We start from the raw sequence: 17372 nt of genomic DNA, 5'->3' as shown, positions 1-17372 counted from the left end.
CGCTGTCTGGTGGTTAGATTTCAGGGATTGTAGAGCTGTCCTCTTGGAGGTGGTTTTATTTTTTCAGCAGGAGAGAGCTCAACAAAGAGCAGCCACACTGTATATCTCACAGCGACAAGGCGTTAGCAGCACAGCTGTGCCACTGTAAGCTGTGCCATGTAGACATAGCCTGACTCTTAAGCATTCTTCCCAAACCTGAGGCAGAGCTCTGTGTAGCCTGAAAATTTGTCTCTATCAGCAGCAGAAATTGGGCCAATAAAAGATATTATCTCGCCCACCTTGTAACCGTATAGTGCTGTCATTTGTAAAAGATGGTGTTTCTGTGCTTTGAAAACTGTGACATTCCGCTACAACAGAAGTTCTGAGTGCAAAGAAAAGGAAATTATGAAAGTAGCCGTGCCCATGGGTACTCATCTGAAAAAGTGACTCCAAAATGGTGTCTGTAGTTCCACCATTCAAGATGCTTGAAAATAAAACAATACAAAATCCCCTTTGCTGAAATGCCCTTACACTACTTCAATCAGGTTCAGTCTCAGAACTGTTGGAAATGTGTTTGTTGTCAGATTCAGAAAGTGCTGTTTAGTTTTATGTATGTAACCCTTCTGCCCGTCAGAGTTGGCAGCAACAAGGGCCGGGTTCAATATCTAGGGGTTCCATTTCAATAACACAATGCAAACCGGCTCGAGCCCCCACCCAGTGACCTGGGACAAATATATACCACCCCCGCTGGGCGCCTCCAAGAGGCAATACTTCCCCTCTCGCAAGCACATAGTCTGAGTGTAGCAAAAAGCATTTTAATAACAGAGAGAAACAAAGTGGCATTATGTTGGGGAAACACCACCAACAGGATTCATAACACAACCCATGAGCAAAAAAACCCACCCCAGCCTCTTTCCCTTTGGTTCTTGAGTCCAGCAACCCAAAATCACCCAAAGTCCCAAAAGTCCAATGACCCAAAAGTCTCTGTCCCTGGTCAGGGCAGCCCCAGAGTTCGAAAGTTTATCTGCGGAACTTTACCTCCCAACCTGGGTGGAGATGGGACGGGGGTAAGAGGCACCTTACATGGTCTGAAGCTGACCGCCCCACAGCTCCATAGGCCTTCGCTTCGCTTCGCTCCGCCAGCCGCCCCACGAACTCCTTCGCTCAGCTCCGCTCCACGGCCCACAAGCAGCTCCCACCGTCCCACGAACTGCTCCACCAGCCGGTCCACAAACTGCTCTGCATCCCACCAACAGCTCCTGCCATCCTACAAACTGCTCCACCAGCCTGTCCACAAGGCACTCCAGCCATCCCGCAAACTGCTCCACAATATATATTCAGGCTCCCCCACTACTTAACACAACGCTCAGTGATTTCAGCTCTTAGTCAGTTCAGCTCTTTGGTGAATTCAGCTTGTAGTAGGGGAGCCTCAGTGCTGGTGCACCATTAGCCCAAAGTGAGCTCAGCAGCCTGTAACTAGACTCCTAATGGAATCAAAATTAGCTCTGATGTTCCACAGTGGAGAGAGGAGGAAGTGCAATTAGCATGTAAGGCCCTCACCAAGGGGCCCATGCCACCAAGTATTAATACTTGTCCCCAGCCTCTCTCAATTCACAGAGTTTTAAAACCCATGACCCTTGCCTAGCGAGTGCTACTTAGTTGATGGTGAGTCCCTCCATCATAACAAAAGGCCAAGTACAGTTCCAAGCACAGTTCCCATAATCAGGGTAATAACAATTTATTCTTCCTGCCCCAATAACAGAGACACTGGGGATCCCACAGCAGCCAAAGTGACCATTTGGGCAGCTATGGCCTCATTCTAGGCAGGGTGGGTGTGCCTATGCAAATGAGATCGGCCCCTGAAGTTCTTTTCCACAACTTGCCACACCTCACCACCAGATGTCAGGTTGGAGCTCATCCTGACACTGCTTACATCTATGTGCCTCACTTGCAAAAGGATGGTACTTTTAGGATTCGCTCAAAGTTGGCCCATAAAAGGTCTATAGCATCACAACTGTGAAAACTAGCTTGTTTAAAATACTTCTGCATTTTGGCCCCAATTCAGCAGACAACTTAAGCATCTTCTTCCGTTCTTATTCAGGGGTCTAAGTCCCAGGGGTCTAAGTCCTTAAGTGTTTTGCTTATCTGGGGCTCTAACCATCAGATTGTGTATACTCTCTGTATAGTGCAGCTTTAAGTAATGGGGGGAGAAGGATGTTAAGTGTTCTGTTATGCTATTAGCCACTCATATACTACAACGATGACAAGTGCCAGACACTTCAATAAATAAATAAGCACATCTTTCCTTTTGCTTATTTGAAACCTTTCTCTCTTGTTTTCCTGGCCGCAGAAAGAAGATTTAAATAGAGTAAAGTCTGTGACTAAAAGTAATTTAGCTTATGGCTTTGGGGATTTTTTGTTTTTGATTTTGTTTTTTGGGGAGAAGGAGGGGTAAAATCATTTTCAGTTTTTCTATGGGGGAATTCTTAGTTACTTTCAAATTGTTTTTTGTCATCTTTTGTTTGATTCTTGAAAAAATCATGTATAGTCCCTCCCCTTCCCCCCACCCCAAATAATATCAAGTTTCTTATTTGCTGACTTTGCCCTTTAGAGTGTACTGTTTTGTATCTGCTAAGGGCAAGTTCTTAGTGACGTCGTATAACTTTTGTTCAGTAGGTTTCCTTTCATGCAAGAATGAAATGCATTGCTCACTCCTCGTTGAAATATTTGATTTCCTCGGGTAGTAGGTTGGGTGGCATTTTTGTTTACTGTAAAACCTGTGGCAAAGTCCTATTTTTCTCAGTCGGGAATTATTAGAGTCTTTGCTGGTGACCTCTGTTCTGGTTTGCCATTACATAAGTTCTTGTTATACCAACATAGTGTGCATTTGACCTTCCCATGCCTGTTTGTTAATGCAAGATTTACGAATTCAGATGCACAGAACAGAATATTCCACAATAAATGACAGCAAAATTCTATATGCATAAATTATGTGACAAATAAATTATTGAACCAAGCTGAGCTTTGTTTAGAATGAAACACACAGAATATGGTTTAACTTTGGGGCTAGCTATAGAACAGTGAGTTCAAACACTACTTTTGAACCATGAAGACCTTCCTTCATATCCAGCTTGGATCCCAATGAAATGAGTTTGTGATCTCAGTCTAGTCCAGAGAGGATATAAAAGCACTGCATAATTTGACTTGTCTGTTTGCACATGCATAAGTTCTATTGCTTACTGTAGATTCCTAATGTGCTGTCTTGGTTCTCTCTCTAGATATAGAAAGCTACATCTCAGCATTGCTTTGTTGGTTTTTTGTAAATTATCATATGTATGAGTATAAAAACTAGCTTTCCAATACCAATGGCAAAGTGAGACTGTTTTAAAGGGAGGTGAGCATTTTGGGTTATGAATTTTAGAATAATTTATTGATTGATTGTTTATATAATGGAGCTGTTGTACACTGTTGATTCTGTTAAAATGAGGCACTTTCATTGACTCTATTACAAAGTTGTTTGAATAATAACACTATGTAAACTTTTCCATTGATCTAACAGAACCTAGCCATGGTACAGTTGTGGTCTTGCATCTGCTGTTGTCACTAATTATATGTGCTAGCTATGGGAAGGCTCTGTATTTATAAAGAAATTCTCAGCTGTTCATTGTGTATATGTGTTTGGCTGATTTGCTTGTTAGCTCCAGTTTGTCTTTTTATTTTTTGTTTTTTGGGTTTTTCTGAGGGAAGGGGAAGGTGGAAGGACTGGTAAAACTGAAACAGTTGAGTTATCAAATTCCTGAGGGTAAGATTAAAAAAGATACTTAGAGAATGGCCAAAGGACCAATGTAAAGTAGTTGTGAATCCACTGGCCTCACACAAATATTGAAAGAAAATCATATCAGTTTGTAAACAATTTCCTAAATTTAAAAAAAGGCTAGCTTCATAACAAAATAATTGAGTGAGCTCTAAGTATGAGGTTAAGTGCTGTTTGTCATATCCTTGAAGCAGCTTTTAACTGTATATACTTTCTGAAAGTATTTGCTAAGTAAACCAGGTATCTCTGCACCTCTTAACAAGAGCCCATGAAATAATAAAATTTATCTGTCAAGTATTTTTATGGCCCCTATGTCCACAGTATCTGAGTGCCTCACAACCTTTAATGTATTTATTTCCTCACAGCACCCTGTGCAGCAGAGCAGTGCTGTTATCCCCATTTTACAGATTGGGAGCTGAGGCACAGAGAGGCTAAGTGACTTGCTCAAAGTCATATAGGAAGTGTGTAGCAGAGGTAGGAATGGAAACCAGATCTCTTTATTTTGTGCAGTTACTGGTCAGGTGGAACAAGTTTGGGAACCACTGATATACACAATTAAGAAAGAAAATATCAACTTTAAAGGGTGTACTGCATACTGTCTTACTTATGAGCATGGGCTCACACAAGGAAACTAAATAGGATCCATGGCAGATAGCTGTAGGTGAATACTAATTTCAGAGTGAACTGCATACAATTTAATACAACCATATTACTCCATGTGCTGTCCTGTGCTCCCACAATAACTCACAGTAGTAGTTATATTTACTTCTGGGGGAATTCTTCACCAAGAAATTAGAAATTATGCGTAGAATATTATAAAATTCTGCATATTTTATTTGTCAAAATAACACAATATAATCACACTGGTTTCAATTATTTTGGCAATTTATTTGAACTACAATACAATGGAAGGAGAATGGGTTTGGATCCCCAAATCCCCTCTGTCTAATAGTAATTGACATAAATATAAAGGGAAGGGTAAACCCCTTTAAAATCCCTCCTGGCCAGAGGAAAAACCCTTTCACCTGTAAAGGGTTAAGAAGCTAGGATAACCTCGCTGGCACCTGTCCAAAATGACCAATGAGGAGACAAGATACTTTCAAAGCTGGAGGGGGGGAGAAACAAAGGCTCACTCTGTCTGGGTGATGCTTTTGCCGGGGACAGAATAGGAATGAAGTCTTAGAACTTAGTAAGTAATCTAGCTAGATATGCGTTAGATTCTGTTTTCTTTAAATGACTGAGAAAATACGCTGTGCTGAATGGAATGTAGATTCCTGTTTTTGTGTCTTTTTGTAACTTAAGGTTTTTCCTAGAGGGATTCTCTATGTTTTGAATCTAATTACCCTTAAGGTATTTCCCATCCTGATTTTACAGAGGTGATTCTTCTACTTTTTCTTCTTTTAAAATTCTTCTTTTAAGAACCTGATTGCTTTTTCATTGTTCTTAAGATCCAAGGGTTTGGGTCTGTGTTCACCTATGCAAATTGGTGAGGATTTTTATCAAACCTTCCCCAGGAAAGGGGGTGTAGGGTTTGGGAGGATTTGGGGGGGAAAGACGTTTCCAAGCGGGCTCTTTCCCCGTTATATATCTGTTAGACGTTTGGTGGTGGCAGCGATAAAGTACAAAGGCAAAAGGTAAATTAGTTTGTACCTTGGGGAAGTTTTCACCTAAGCTGGTAAAAATAAGCTTAGGGGGTTTTCATGCAGGTCCCCACATCTGTACCCTAGAGTTCAGAGTGGGGAAGGAACCTTGACACATGCAAATAGGATAATCATATTCAGTGAATCATAACTTTTCCAACGACACATTATAAGACCCATCTTGTACAAAATGCATCACAATTATGCATAATTATATCATAATATTACTAGCATGAATATGGGGTGTAGTGTCACACATATATTAACTATTAACTAAATTTTACTGAAAATACCAGTGTCACTTATTCAGTGCGTGCAACCTCCTCCTCTTGTAGTTGATTTTTGAATGCACTTTAAATTTACCTAGCTAAACATATTCCAATAAATTGCTTCTGGTGTATAGAGGTTACTGGACAACCTATAGGGGGTTGTGTTTTAATGCAGCTCAGATTTCACTTCAGCCTCCAGACATGAGTAATTAAAGTTATGAAAAGGTTCTAAAAATGTTAAAAATCACCCTTAAAGACAGTGTCACTGAGTTTGGCAAGGACTAAATTTCACATTGATGGTAATGTTCTGTTCTGTACTTTATGCAGCAAGGCTGTAAATGACATTTGAAGGTAGACAAATACAAATGGCAGTTCTATTAATTTTATTTTATTATAATGATTGATGGCACTGGTAAGCTTTGAACTTGCTTAAAAATTGTAAATATATCAATAAAATATGTTCAACTGATACCTATATATACTATGGCTAGGGAACTAAAGTTCAGCGTTTCATTTTAATCGTGGAAAACATGGATTTTTATGGGGGGGTTTTAATCAGAGAATTATGGGGGGTTTATTATGGAAAACTAGGATCCCTGCGTATAAAGCTTGCATGCGCTCACTGGCTGTGTGACCCACACAAACTACACTGACAGGTGCAATATATATACACATGTGAGAGACCATGTGTACAATGAGAAATAGCATGGTTTCAGCAATTGGATTGGCTGTAAATGTTAACAAGGACAAACCGTGGTCAGCACTGGTAAAACTAAACTCCTGTTTCCTAGTGTGGACAAACCCAGAGAAAACTACACTTGAAAAGAATGTTTTAAAAACATCATGGGCATGAACTGCAAGGTCCTACCTATATTAAAATTTTTGGAACTCACAAGAATGGGAGTTGACAGTGTCCCTTTAAGACTTTTTAAAATTGTAATTGAAATTGTTTCCTGAATTATGGCCTTGGCTAATGTGTCTGGAAAACTATAAGTCAGGAAGTATTACATAGAATAGATTTCTGTTCCGTTTGCTGTAGCCCGTGTGTCAATTCACATTTCTCTTATTCTTATTCTCTTATTTCATATTCGCTGACTTAATACATGAGGACTGAAGCTATCTATTTAAAATGCTTCTTACTGAAGTAATTCCTTTTCTGTTGGTGCAATATTCTATTTCATCTAACATAATTTTAGATTGCTTGCTCTGCTCCACCCACCCTCCCCCATCCCCGCTCTCCTGCTGGTAATAGCTCACCTTACCTGATCACTCTCGTTACAGTGTGTATGGTAACACCTATTGTTTCATGTTCTCTGTGTATATAAATCTCCCCACTGTATTTTCCACTGAATGCATCCAATGAAGTGAGCTGTAGCTCACAAAAGCTTATGCTCAAATAAATTTGTTAGTCTCTAAGGTGCCACAAGTCTTCCTTTTCTTTTTGCGGATACAGACTAACACGGCTGCTACTCTGAAACCTTTTACAATAGTTACTTTTTAATTAAAATATCTGCATCCCTGATATTACCTCCTTGTTCTGACAGACTGTCCCTCCAAAAGTTGCATCTTTTGGTATGTGACTGCTTTTTATATAAGGAGAAAGTAACTTTTGAATCTGCTAAATAGGAAAAACCTTTCCCTGTGCTGCTCTTATTTTAAGTGTGGAAAGTAACTTCATGCTTTCATTTTAACATCCAAGCTGAACTGCACATCTAGAAAATAACAGAATACTTAGTTCCCATGTTAATACAATATACTAAAGGAATGATTATATTTGTGGTCCTGCCATAAAGTATTTTGCTGCTTTGGTAAATTTAGGCAAACAGACCCCTATATGCTTATTGTCCTTTCTTCTGTTGGCTTCCTCTTCACTGCAAACTCAAATGTACTCACTAGCTTCAAATGAAAGAACGGCTCTTTATTTATATTTTAAAAAAAAAGTCTTAAAAGCTTGGTGCAAGAGGGAAATTCAGCCTTTTCGAAGTGCAAAACCCAATGGAGCTACTGAAATGCAAAGAACCATTCAGAATGAGGTCACTGCATCATCTTGTTCTCATTGTTTGGTGTTTTTTATTTATATATTTTCAGTATAGCCTAGCCTAGCCTAGCACTAGACAGGTGTCTGTGTCATCAAGACTGAGGGAAGATAAAGGCAGTGTGGGCTGAGCTGCTTTTCCAATCTACTTTTCGAAAACATAAAGTACAACAGAGGCAAGAGGCAGAGCTGAGACTACTTTAACATCCCAGCCACTCTTCGTAAAGTGTTGGAACGAGAGTGAGAGGACATGGTATTTTCTGCTCTACAAGACTTTTACGATGCTTTCCTGTATTTCTAATAATCTGCTACTGGAAGAGAGGACGGGAGTCCCCAAATTAGATAACTCAAGCGGAAAAAAATGAACATCACAGGTGGAGAATGTCTCTCTGCTTCTTGCGGTTTGCTCAGGAACCTGGACCTTCCATAGGGGCAGGGAGGTGGCTGAAACTGCACTTCGGTCTTTTATGTGTATAATTTTACTTTGGGGGGGGTTGTTTTAAATGTACACTGGCTACTAGTCAGGAAGAGAGAGTAATAGGAAGTATTTGAGGGTGTGAATTGTATTGCTGTTGAGGCACTGCACTAATTGGTTCTCTGTTTAAAACCCCAGATATAGGAAGGCACAGCTACTCAGTATATTGCTCTGTAACACTCACTTAACCTGGCCCTGTAGTCACTGTAAAAAGAGCACCTTAAATAAGCATTAGCTTCAGTGACTCCATTGTTCTGGTTCTTCCCACCATTTTCATTCAATGTCCTTCTCTTCAGGTGAGATCTCAGGGCTCTGTCCTTGATTCCCTATTTCTCTTCCAATAGGCCCCCTCCCTAGGTGATCTCATTCACATGGCTTTAGCTACCATGATCGGGGTGGATTACAGTTTTGTGGGGCCCTGGACCAGAGTAAGTGGGGGCTTCTCCCCACCCCTTCCGCCTGCAGTCTTTCCCCCCACCAGCACTGCCACCAGGAGAGAGGGTCAGGGTGCAGGGGCTTGCTCTGCTCTGCTCTGCTCGCCCAGCGCTCCTGCTGGGGAATGCCGGGCAGACAGAGCAGGTCAGGGCGCAGGGGCACTCCAATTGGCTGGGGCCCTTGGGCACGGGCCCCAGTGGCTAATCCACCACTGACCATGATTACAGATTACTCACAAATCTACTCCTTTGTCCTGTCCAGTCTTGCATAAGGAGCTGCCTTTCTAACATTTCCTCCTGGATATCCCATCACTTTCCAAAACTAAGCATGCCAAAAGTAAGCTTCCCATGATTCCTTCCTAAACCCTCCCCTATCTCTGTTCCCCTTGTTCTCTATAACAAATGACAAATTCATGGTTCCCCCTCTCTCTCGCAGCTTGCCACTGAGCTCACAGTCTTTGGAGTATTCTCCATTTCTCCTTGTCCTTCTCTTCCCACATTCACACTGTAACCAAATGCAGTTTCCCTTCTTCCTCTACATGACTTCTAAAATCCAACCCTCCTGTTCTGTCCGTACTCCATGTACTTTCCTTATCTCATGCTCTGCCTCCTCCTTTCCAGCCTCCTTTCTGAAGTGTATCCAGAATGCTCAGCTGAAATAATCTTCCTGTCCCATCACTCTGACAGTGTAATTTCCTCTCTCTCACCGAACATACACATTATAATCCCTTCACTGGACTCTTCCCAGATCACATTTAAACTTTGTCCTCACTTCCAGAGCTCTCATCAGCACTGCTTATATCTCAGTTTTCACTTCCTCCTTTCCCTCTTCTTCTCCTCTACATTCTGCCTACTACACCTTTGGTGGGGTTTTCCCACTCATGACTCTGCTTCTTTTCAAGTTAACCCATATGACTGCAACAGCCTCCCTTGTTCCTGAGGTCCAAGAATCCTCAGTCTCTTCCCTCAAACCATCTTCAGAATTCACTGCGTCTTTGCTAGATTCCTATCATTAATATCTTCTCCAACACTGTCTACTCCTGCTTTTGGGCCTGAACATAACAAAAATAAAATATAATAAAATAACCCACACAAACAAAGCAAAAGCAGCAACAAACAAAGCAACTTGTATGATCTACTTTAAAAAACACACGCATGCTACATTTTCCAACCCAAAAAGGTATATTCCTTTCCCATTTTTTAACTTAACTGGGATATTGGTAATCCAAAGTTGGGCTTTAAAGGATAGGAATATGTAAATGTGTTTTTCCATCAAGTTCTTTCTCTTTTTAATGGTTTTAAATAACCCTTTAAATTTCTCCCTTAATTTTGAAGAAAAAAATCCTTCTTTCTCCCACCTGCTAATTTTCTGCACAATTATGCAAAGAGACTTTTTAAAATCAGAACAGGTGGGATTTCCAAAAACACCTAGGGTGCTTAGTTCTATTGACTGTCAATGGAAAGCTTCTGTTTTGTTATAGGGTAGGGGCTTGCCATGCAAAAGAATTGTATATGTTGTATAACTTAGTTGAATATTGTCTATCTGTTCTCCTAAAGTTGTCATTCAATCAGGTGAATGCTATTCTAATGTGAGGTTTCAGAGTAACAGCCGTGTTAGTCTATATTCGCAAAAAGAAAAGGAGTACTTGTGGCACCTTAGAGACTAACCAATTTATTTGAGCATAAGCTTTCGTGAGCTACAGCAGCTGTAGCTCACGAAAGCTTATGCTCAAATAAATTGGTTAGTCTCTAAGGTGCCACAAGTACTCCTTTTCTTTTATTCTAATGTGAATAGATTTTTCTCATAAAAGGGACAGTTTCCTAGCCTTCCTGCACCTGCAATGAATTCTTAACTGGTTGTAAGCAAGAGGTTGTGTTCAACTTCAGATTCTAAACTCATACCCAGGATCAAAGGATTCCTTTTTAAAATGGGCCACTATCATTTGACAAATATAAATAGGAACTTCCATCGGATGTGCATCAGGCACTTAATTTTAATTGTTGGTATTAGGCTGTTTGAATTAGAGGAATGGCACGATGTACAGCATATTAATTAATAGTGTTGAATCCTCAGCACTATGTGTTTGGGAGAAAATAAATGGGCCCTCAAACTACTAGATACAAACCATTAGACAAGGAGAACATAGGTGTCAACTCTGGGGAACAGTAGAGTGATGATGGGACACAGACGCAAATAGTATGCTGGTGTTAGAGACACAGACTTTTTGCTATGTAAGATTATTATCTTGCTTAACGAATTCAAACTAGTGATGAGTGGAGTTTTTCCTAACTTACACCTTTGTAAATGAGTAGAATCAGGAGAAAACTACTATGAAAACAACTCATTAATATCACAGTGAGAACCCCCATAGGAAATCATATTTAGTGTACCATTTAATTTTACTTAGGGAAACCATGCTGGTGCCTGAACATACACAAATCTTACGAATGCATTTGGCACCTAATTCTGAGGCTTCTGTTAACCAAGCATGTAGTCGTACATTTCTTTTTGTGTTTTCTACACAGAGAATTTAGATCTTCCTCTTTTATTGGCATCAGGCATTTTTCAAAGATGTCTCAAGTTTCCTGCCAGGCCTTTAAATGCTAGTGTCATCCAGTGAATCTCTTTATTCTAATGAAACCAGATCACCCTACAAACCTGAACAACATAGAGGATGCAGTAAGGATTTAATGAGTAACAACAATGGAACATGCTGTACATTTTGTATCTTGTTTCAGATACGTAAATGTACTTTATAAAAGCAGACTCAGACTGTAGGCTACTAATGGAAAAAAATGCTAAATTTAACAGTGGGCCAAACTTGAAGCTGGTGTAAGCAAGTGCAGCTCCATGGAAATTTCTGTAACAAATACAGCAGTAGCTTAAACAGTGGAGTAAGTAGTCATGTAGTGTAATTTGTACCAGTTTGGTATTCAGTGGGGACTTAAGTGTTCCATTTAGGCGGAGCCCTGTGGCGGTAGTGGAGCTGCAATACCCCAGAGGGAGCCCTGGGAGGCATCCCAGCTTCCAGAGTTCCCAGGCACAATCTGTACATCTGCTGCTATGCTTTTTTTATTAGGTGCAGCTGACTTCCGCCTGTAATTCTGCCTGGCCCTTATGCTTGCTGTGCTAGAGAGGGAGAAATATCAGTGTGCTCTCCCTACCAATGGAATGAACTCATATAAGTGGCAAGCTAGCAGCCTCCCATGCAACCATTCAACTAAGGCCTGTCTACACGGGCAAGTTACTGCGCAGTAAAGCAGCTTCCTGCAGTGTAACTCCTGACGTGTACACACTGCCAAGCCACTTTTGCGCAGAAACTCCCCAGTTGCAGCGTTGCAAAAAAACCACCTCGACGATAGTCGTAAGCCTCAAAGCGCAGAGGCTCCAGCGCTGTATTGGCAGTGTAAACACGTTACAGCCCAGAAAGCAATCAATTGGCCTCCGGAAGTGTCCCATAATCCCTCAAGTGGCTGCTCTGCTCATTGTTTTGAACTCGGCTTCCCGGGAGACAGGCACCTCTCCCCTTTCAAAGCTCTGTTTCTGACAGTCATTGCATGTTGTGCTCCTGGACACAAAGCAAACCATTAACGTGGAATGCTCGTGCTGTTGAACCCTGAGGCAGGTATGTCTGTGTGTGTGTTGCTTCTTGCCACTGTCTGACCTTAGAAGACAGCATGCTGACACACTCTCTGTCCCCCGAAATACACTGTCTCTCTTCCCCCCCTCCGCACACACACACACACACACACTCTGTCACACACTCTCCCCCGCACACTTCAGTTGAAAAGCAGCTGGCAATGTAGTAGGATGCCCGTGGAACTATGGGATTGGGAAACCTGCATCATGTGACGCTGTGCCTTCCCCATGAGGCATTGCAAACCCTTCCCAAAGCACCCTGCGGCCAGTTGCACAGTGGGATAGCTACCACAATGCACTGCTCTCTTTGTCGTTGCAAGAGCTGCTAATGTGGATGCGCTCCAGGGTCACAAGGAGCACAGTGTGGGCACGCAACAGCATTTTAATTCCAGCGCTTTAATGAAAGAGGTATAACTTGTTGCGCAGAAACTTGCCAGTGTAGACATACCCTAAGCGAGCTTGTAACCAGCCAAGCAATTGCTTGATGAGGGACTTGAAGTCACCGAGGAGATTCATCTGACAAGGGCAGAGGCCAGGGGAGGGGCGGGGAGGATTGGAAATTTATAAAAGGGAGGTGCTCTCGCTGGCCATTTTGAAAGGGGAGAAGACTAAGATCAGAAGCAGACATGGCTGAGAAGGAGGAGAAGATAAATCCTGAACCCCCGGAAGAGAGACTAACTAAATCCCACATGGCTGTTGGAGAAACTGAGGAAACTGAGGCAGGGATTTGTGTGCAGGTTTTGTTGTTTTTCCATAGACCTGTATGGCTCGTTTGCTGTCTAAGTATATGTGCGTTTAAACATTCCTCTGCAGAGTCGTTGTATTACTTGTTTTTACTGTCATGTAGCCTCTGAAGAGGGAAACTGTAAACCACAGGGTCCGCAGCTTGACTAGAACTCTGTGAAAGTGTAGCAGCTACTGGGGAGGCTTGGAGCAAAAGCAGTAGTTTCAAGGTCTAGGCAATTGGACTCCCAAGAAGGGTGTCTGTACCTGGGATGTGTACCTAGAGGCCCAGCACCTAAACTCTGCTCAGCTCCACCAAACTAGGAGCACATGGGATCCGTGATTTCGGTCCAGTACAGCAGCATGGTGCATTTTCACCTGGGGAACTAATCCAGGGTTGTAATAACATATATGGGGTAACAATAAGCACATCAAGATATATAATGCATCCAGGTGCAACTCAAGATTAACAAATGGTGCATATATACATGTCTCCATATTTCTAGCAATCAACTTTTCAATTAATTATGGCATAAACACTGCTATTAATGCATTTGGTTGCAGTGTGGGAGGCCACTCAGATCAAAGATAATCTTATAAAACTAACTTTTGTGAATATCCAGCAAACACTTTCAATGTGATTACAGGGCAGGTTTTTAATGGTTCTCATGTACTCATTTGGTTTGGTTATTTGATATTAGGTCTGATCTTGTTCCCACTGAAGTTGGTGCATGCTTTAGGATTGCTTAAGTGAGATAAGAGAACATGACATCAATAAGGATTGCATCTTACATTAGTGATACTGCAGTGTTTGGGGGTGATTACAGTAAAGTACTGTCCAATGAAAGGATGCTGAGGAATGCCGACTAACTGCATTGGCATCTAGGATGTAATAGGACAGAAGTGGTGGCATGAAACTCACACACACCTCTACCTCCAGTCCAATGTTTCCTCTAATTTTTTTACATCCATATGTGGAATGAATTTGCACCATGTGCACCAATATGGAGGTGATGTGGGGTGGGGGTGGGGCCGAGTGGTTCAGAGTGTGGGAGAGGGCTCAGGGCTGGGACAGATGGTTGGGGTGTGTGGGGGTGTGGGCTCTGGAGCGGGGCTGAGGATGAGGGATTTGGGATGCAGAAGGGGGCTCAGGGCTAGGGCAGAGGATTGGGGGATGTGGGGTCTGGCGCAGGGTGTGGGCTCTGGGGTGGGGCCAGGGATGAGGGGTTTGGGATGGAGGCTGCCCCAGCGCTGCAGTGAAGAGAGAGGACTCCCGCAAGCACTCTCTCATCTCAGCAGCCCAGGGCCAAAGGAGAGCACCTCTCCCCACCGGGGCAGCTCCAGTGCCGGAGAGAGACACCTCTCCCTGCCTGCGTGGCCCTTGATAGCCTGCTGCACAGCTGTGCAGCTTGGAGGGAACTTAGCTCTAGTCACCCTAAAAATGAGGTAGATTGAAATGGCTTTTAAAATTTATCCTGAGGGCCTGGCCCCTCTATTATTTCTCCTGCCCAGAGTGGGCAATGTGGGTATAGAAACTAGGGGTAAAATAGGGTGTCCAGATAGCAAGTATGAAAAATCGGGACAAGGGGGGCAATAGGCACCTATATAAGAAAAAGCCCCAAATATCAGGACTGTCCTATAAAATCAGGACATCTGGTCACCCCAAGTAAAATGCATTTTTGTGACATTTTACCAAGCTAGTGTGGTAACCAGGTTGTGTGACAAGCATTTGTACAGTATGGGGCTATTCTCTTACTCTCATTGGGGTAAATCAGGAACAACTCCATTGAAACATGTGATCAGAATCAGGCCCTATGTGTTTGAATAAAGTCAAGGGACTTGTTCAAAATGTGAGTGAATGAACACTTTTCCTAGTAAAAGGTGAGATTCCACACAGTGCAGTTAATTTTCTGCTGTATTGGAACCTGGCTGACTTTTGAATTAATCTGTTCCTAGAGGAGGGTTCTGTGGTTACCTTGGATGTGTTCTTAATTATGCATGATTAAGCAGAGATTATTTATTACTTTGGGTGCCTTCCATCCCCTTTTGGATATCATCTTTGTCTTATCCACCCACATTCTTCCAGTGCTAGACAGTCTTATTTGGATGCGTTACATCTCTCAGAATGAGGAATATTGACTTTGTATGGTTTGAACAAATGTCAGGTTCCTCCACTTTCATTTGAATTGCATACTGGTATTAGGTATACATGGCATCAGTAAGGACACAATAGGATCACTGCATTAATAAATCAAGAAAATAATGTTATAACCAGCTACAGATTGCAAGAGTGACCTATTTTATGTTTATATAACATCTAAATAAAAAAATCTTATTTTTCTACTGTCATTATTTAAAGTGTATGTTCTATCATTTATCTAGGTGGAAAAGCAGAGACACATTATTTTATTTATGCTTTTGTTCTGTGCACTAAAGCAGTGATTGGCTTGAAGTTTGCCATACAGTTCTCCATATAGTGTACTCTAATCATCACAGAACATGGTTTTCTAGGCTAAATTACATTTTACCAATACTTTTACTAGATGATATTGTGCCTTAATCAACAAAAAAAATCTCTTGCTGTTCTGGTGGATTATACCTTACTAGGAAGCAGTGTTTTAAAACAAAACCCTTATTTAAGCCATAGTAAACTTGATTAACAAGAATGTGCCTTAAACAAATAATTTCCTTTTTAATAACAGCAGGCACAGAGCAGTTTTCTTTGCAATTCTGCTAACTTGTGAATATTGGATTTGTTTGATAGTCTGTGGTCACAAGAGTTATTTTTGAATATCAGGTAGAGAAATATTTGTTATCTTTTTACAGTCTGACTTTTTACAGTCTGATAATGAGGGAATTTAAATTACCTCATCTGTATTTTAAAAAACCCAAACCTGAATAGCTTATATTTTTAACATGTACTTTACAATTCAGTAGAATACACAACCAAATCTTTGTCTCCCAGCAACCTCTTAGGCCTTCAATGCTAGATCCTTTCTCCCCACTTCCAGACGTGGAAGGACCCAGATTCAGTGTAGCTACTATTCTTCCACTGCACTGGAGAGGTGGAATGACAGGCCTAAGAAGGGGCCACACACTAGGGTCTCATACTCCTTTTATGCCAGGGAACAGAACACCTCAGTAGCTCATACCACAGCAGTATGAGGGGTGAGCCATTGGAGGGGTGCAGGTTTGAACATGACCACATGAAGCTACTGGCCAAACCCTTCACTCATGTAGTGCAACTTTAGTGGCAGCAGGGGCTACTACAAGTCTCTGCAGTATAGCAGCAGCTGTGCTGGTGCTCCACGGCCTAGGGAGAGAGAGAAAATTCTGGTTCCATCCATCAAGAGATACCCTTACACAGAGCCCTTTTACATACACTTTATGCAGTGGACGAAGACTTGGCCCTCCGTGTGTAGTATTTTGTGACGTGATAGTTAAGTAAAAACAACCTTTCAAATATCGTATCTAATTGTCACTTAAGTCTTAACCTTCAGCACCCTTTGGAACATGACACACACTCTTCTGATGTGGTTTTGGGGCCAGATAATGATTTATGACTTAGAGTGGCCTTTTTTATTAACCAAGCTGCTGCCACATTTGCTTATTTTGTGGCCATAGTCTTGCTAACTTCAATGTGATATCTATATTATTGTCATAATATGACATCATTGGCCATCTGGCTGATTTGAAATAAGAAGGAGACTAATCCTGTGTTGTAATAACTTTGTGGGGGGGGGTTGTTTTTAAAAAATGAGGGTTCTTCTGCATTTAGAGTCAGGTGACTTGCATTTAGAAAATGTAGTTTTAATTACTGGATTCTATTGTTTGTACTTCCTGAATTACAGAATAATGGAAAGTGTAAGTTTTTCATATTTTGTTTCTGTTGTCTGTCTTCAATTATTAGGGTCCCTTATGTGTTATTTCTAATAGCAAACCTTTTGCTTCTCTTCATTTATGTTGAAAGTGAACTTTAATGGGGGGGTCAGATCTGTTTGTATTCCTGATTTCTTTCAGGTGGGGAAAAATGGATGGTGGTGGTTATAATTAGTGAAAGAGATGTGCATGACTACGTTCCAACAACTTTTTCACAACTAGCTTCCCCCTATGCCTTTTCTTGACCATTCTTAAAAATTATACTGTAGGGGAGCTCTAAGCATTTTTTTTTAAGTGTTAAATGTTGATGCACAGAATAAATATAATCATTCATGAACTGATTTACCAGATTTAATTAACTGAATTAATTAACCATAAATCAAAGACCAGAATTTATATCTGCCTGGATCTGTTACAGGAATACCCTCTTTTGCAGGGTAGACTCTACTTTTCTCCTTCTCCTTCTCCTTTGTCATTGCTCTCA

The 17372-nt window shown here is 41.4% G+C and overlaps 1 protein-coding gene across 2 annotated transcripts in view; it reads left to right on the top strand.

Moving 5' to 3' along the window:
* The window catches only part of CPQ (carboxypeptidase Q), a 259790-nt gene that overhangs the window by 154585 nt on the left and 87833 nt on the right, over positions 1-17372 (top strand). The gene's annotated exons all lie outside the window — the stretch shown is intronic.

Source organism: Eretmochelys imbricata, chromosome 2, assembly GCF_965152235.1.
Source record: "Eretmochelys imbricata isolate rEreImb1 chromosome 2, rEreImb1.hap1, whole genome shotgun sequence".
Taxonomy (NCBI): domain Eukaryota; kingdom Metazoa; phylum Chordata; order Testudines; family Cheloniidae; genus Eretmochelys; species Eretmochelys imbricata.
Note: the sequence above shows the minus strand (reverse complement) of the source record. Positions and strands in the feature narration are given on the sequence as shown.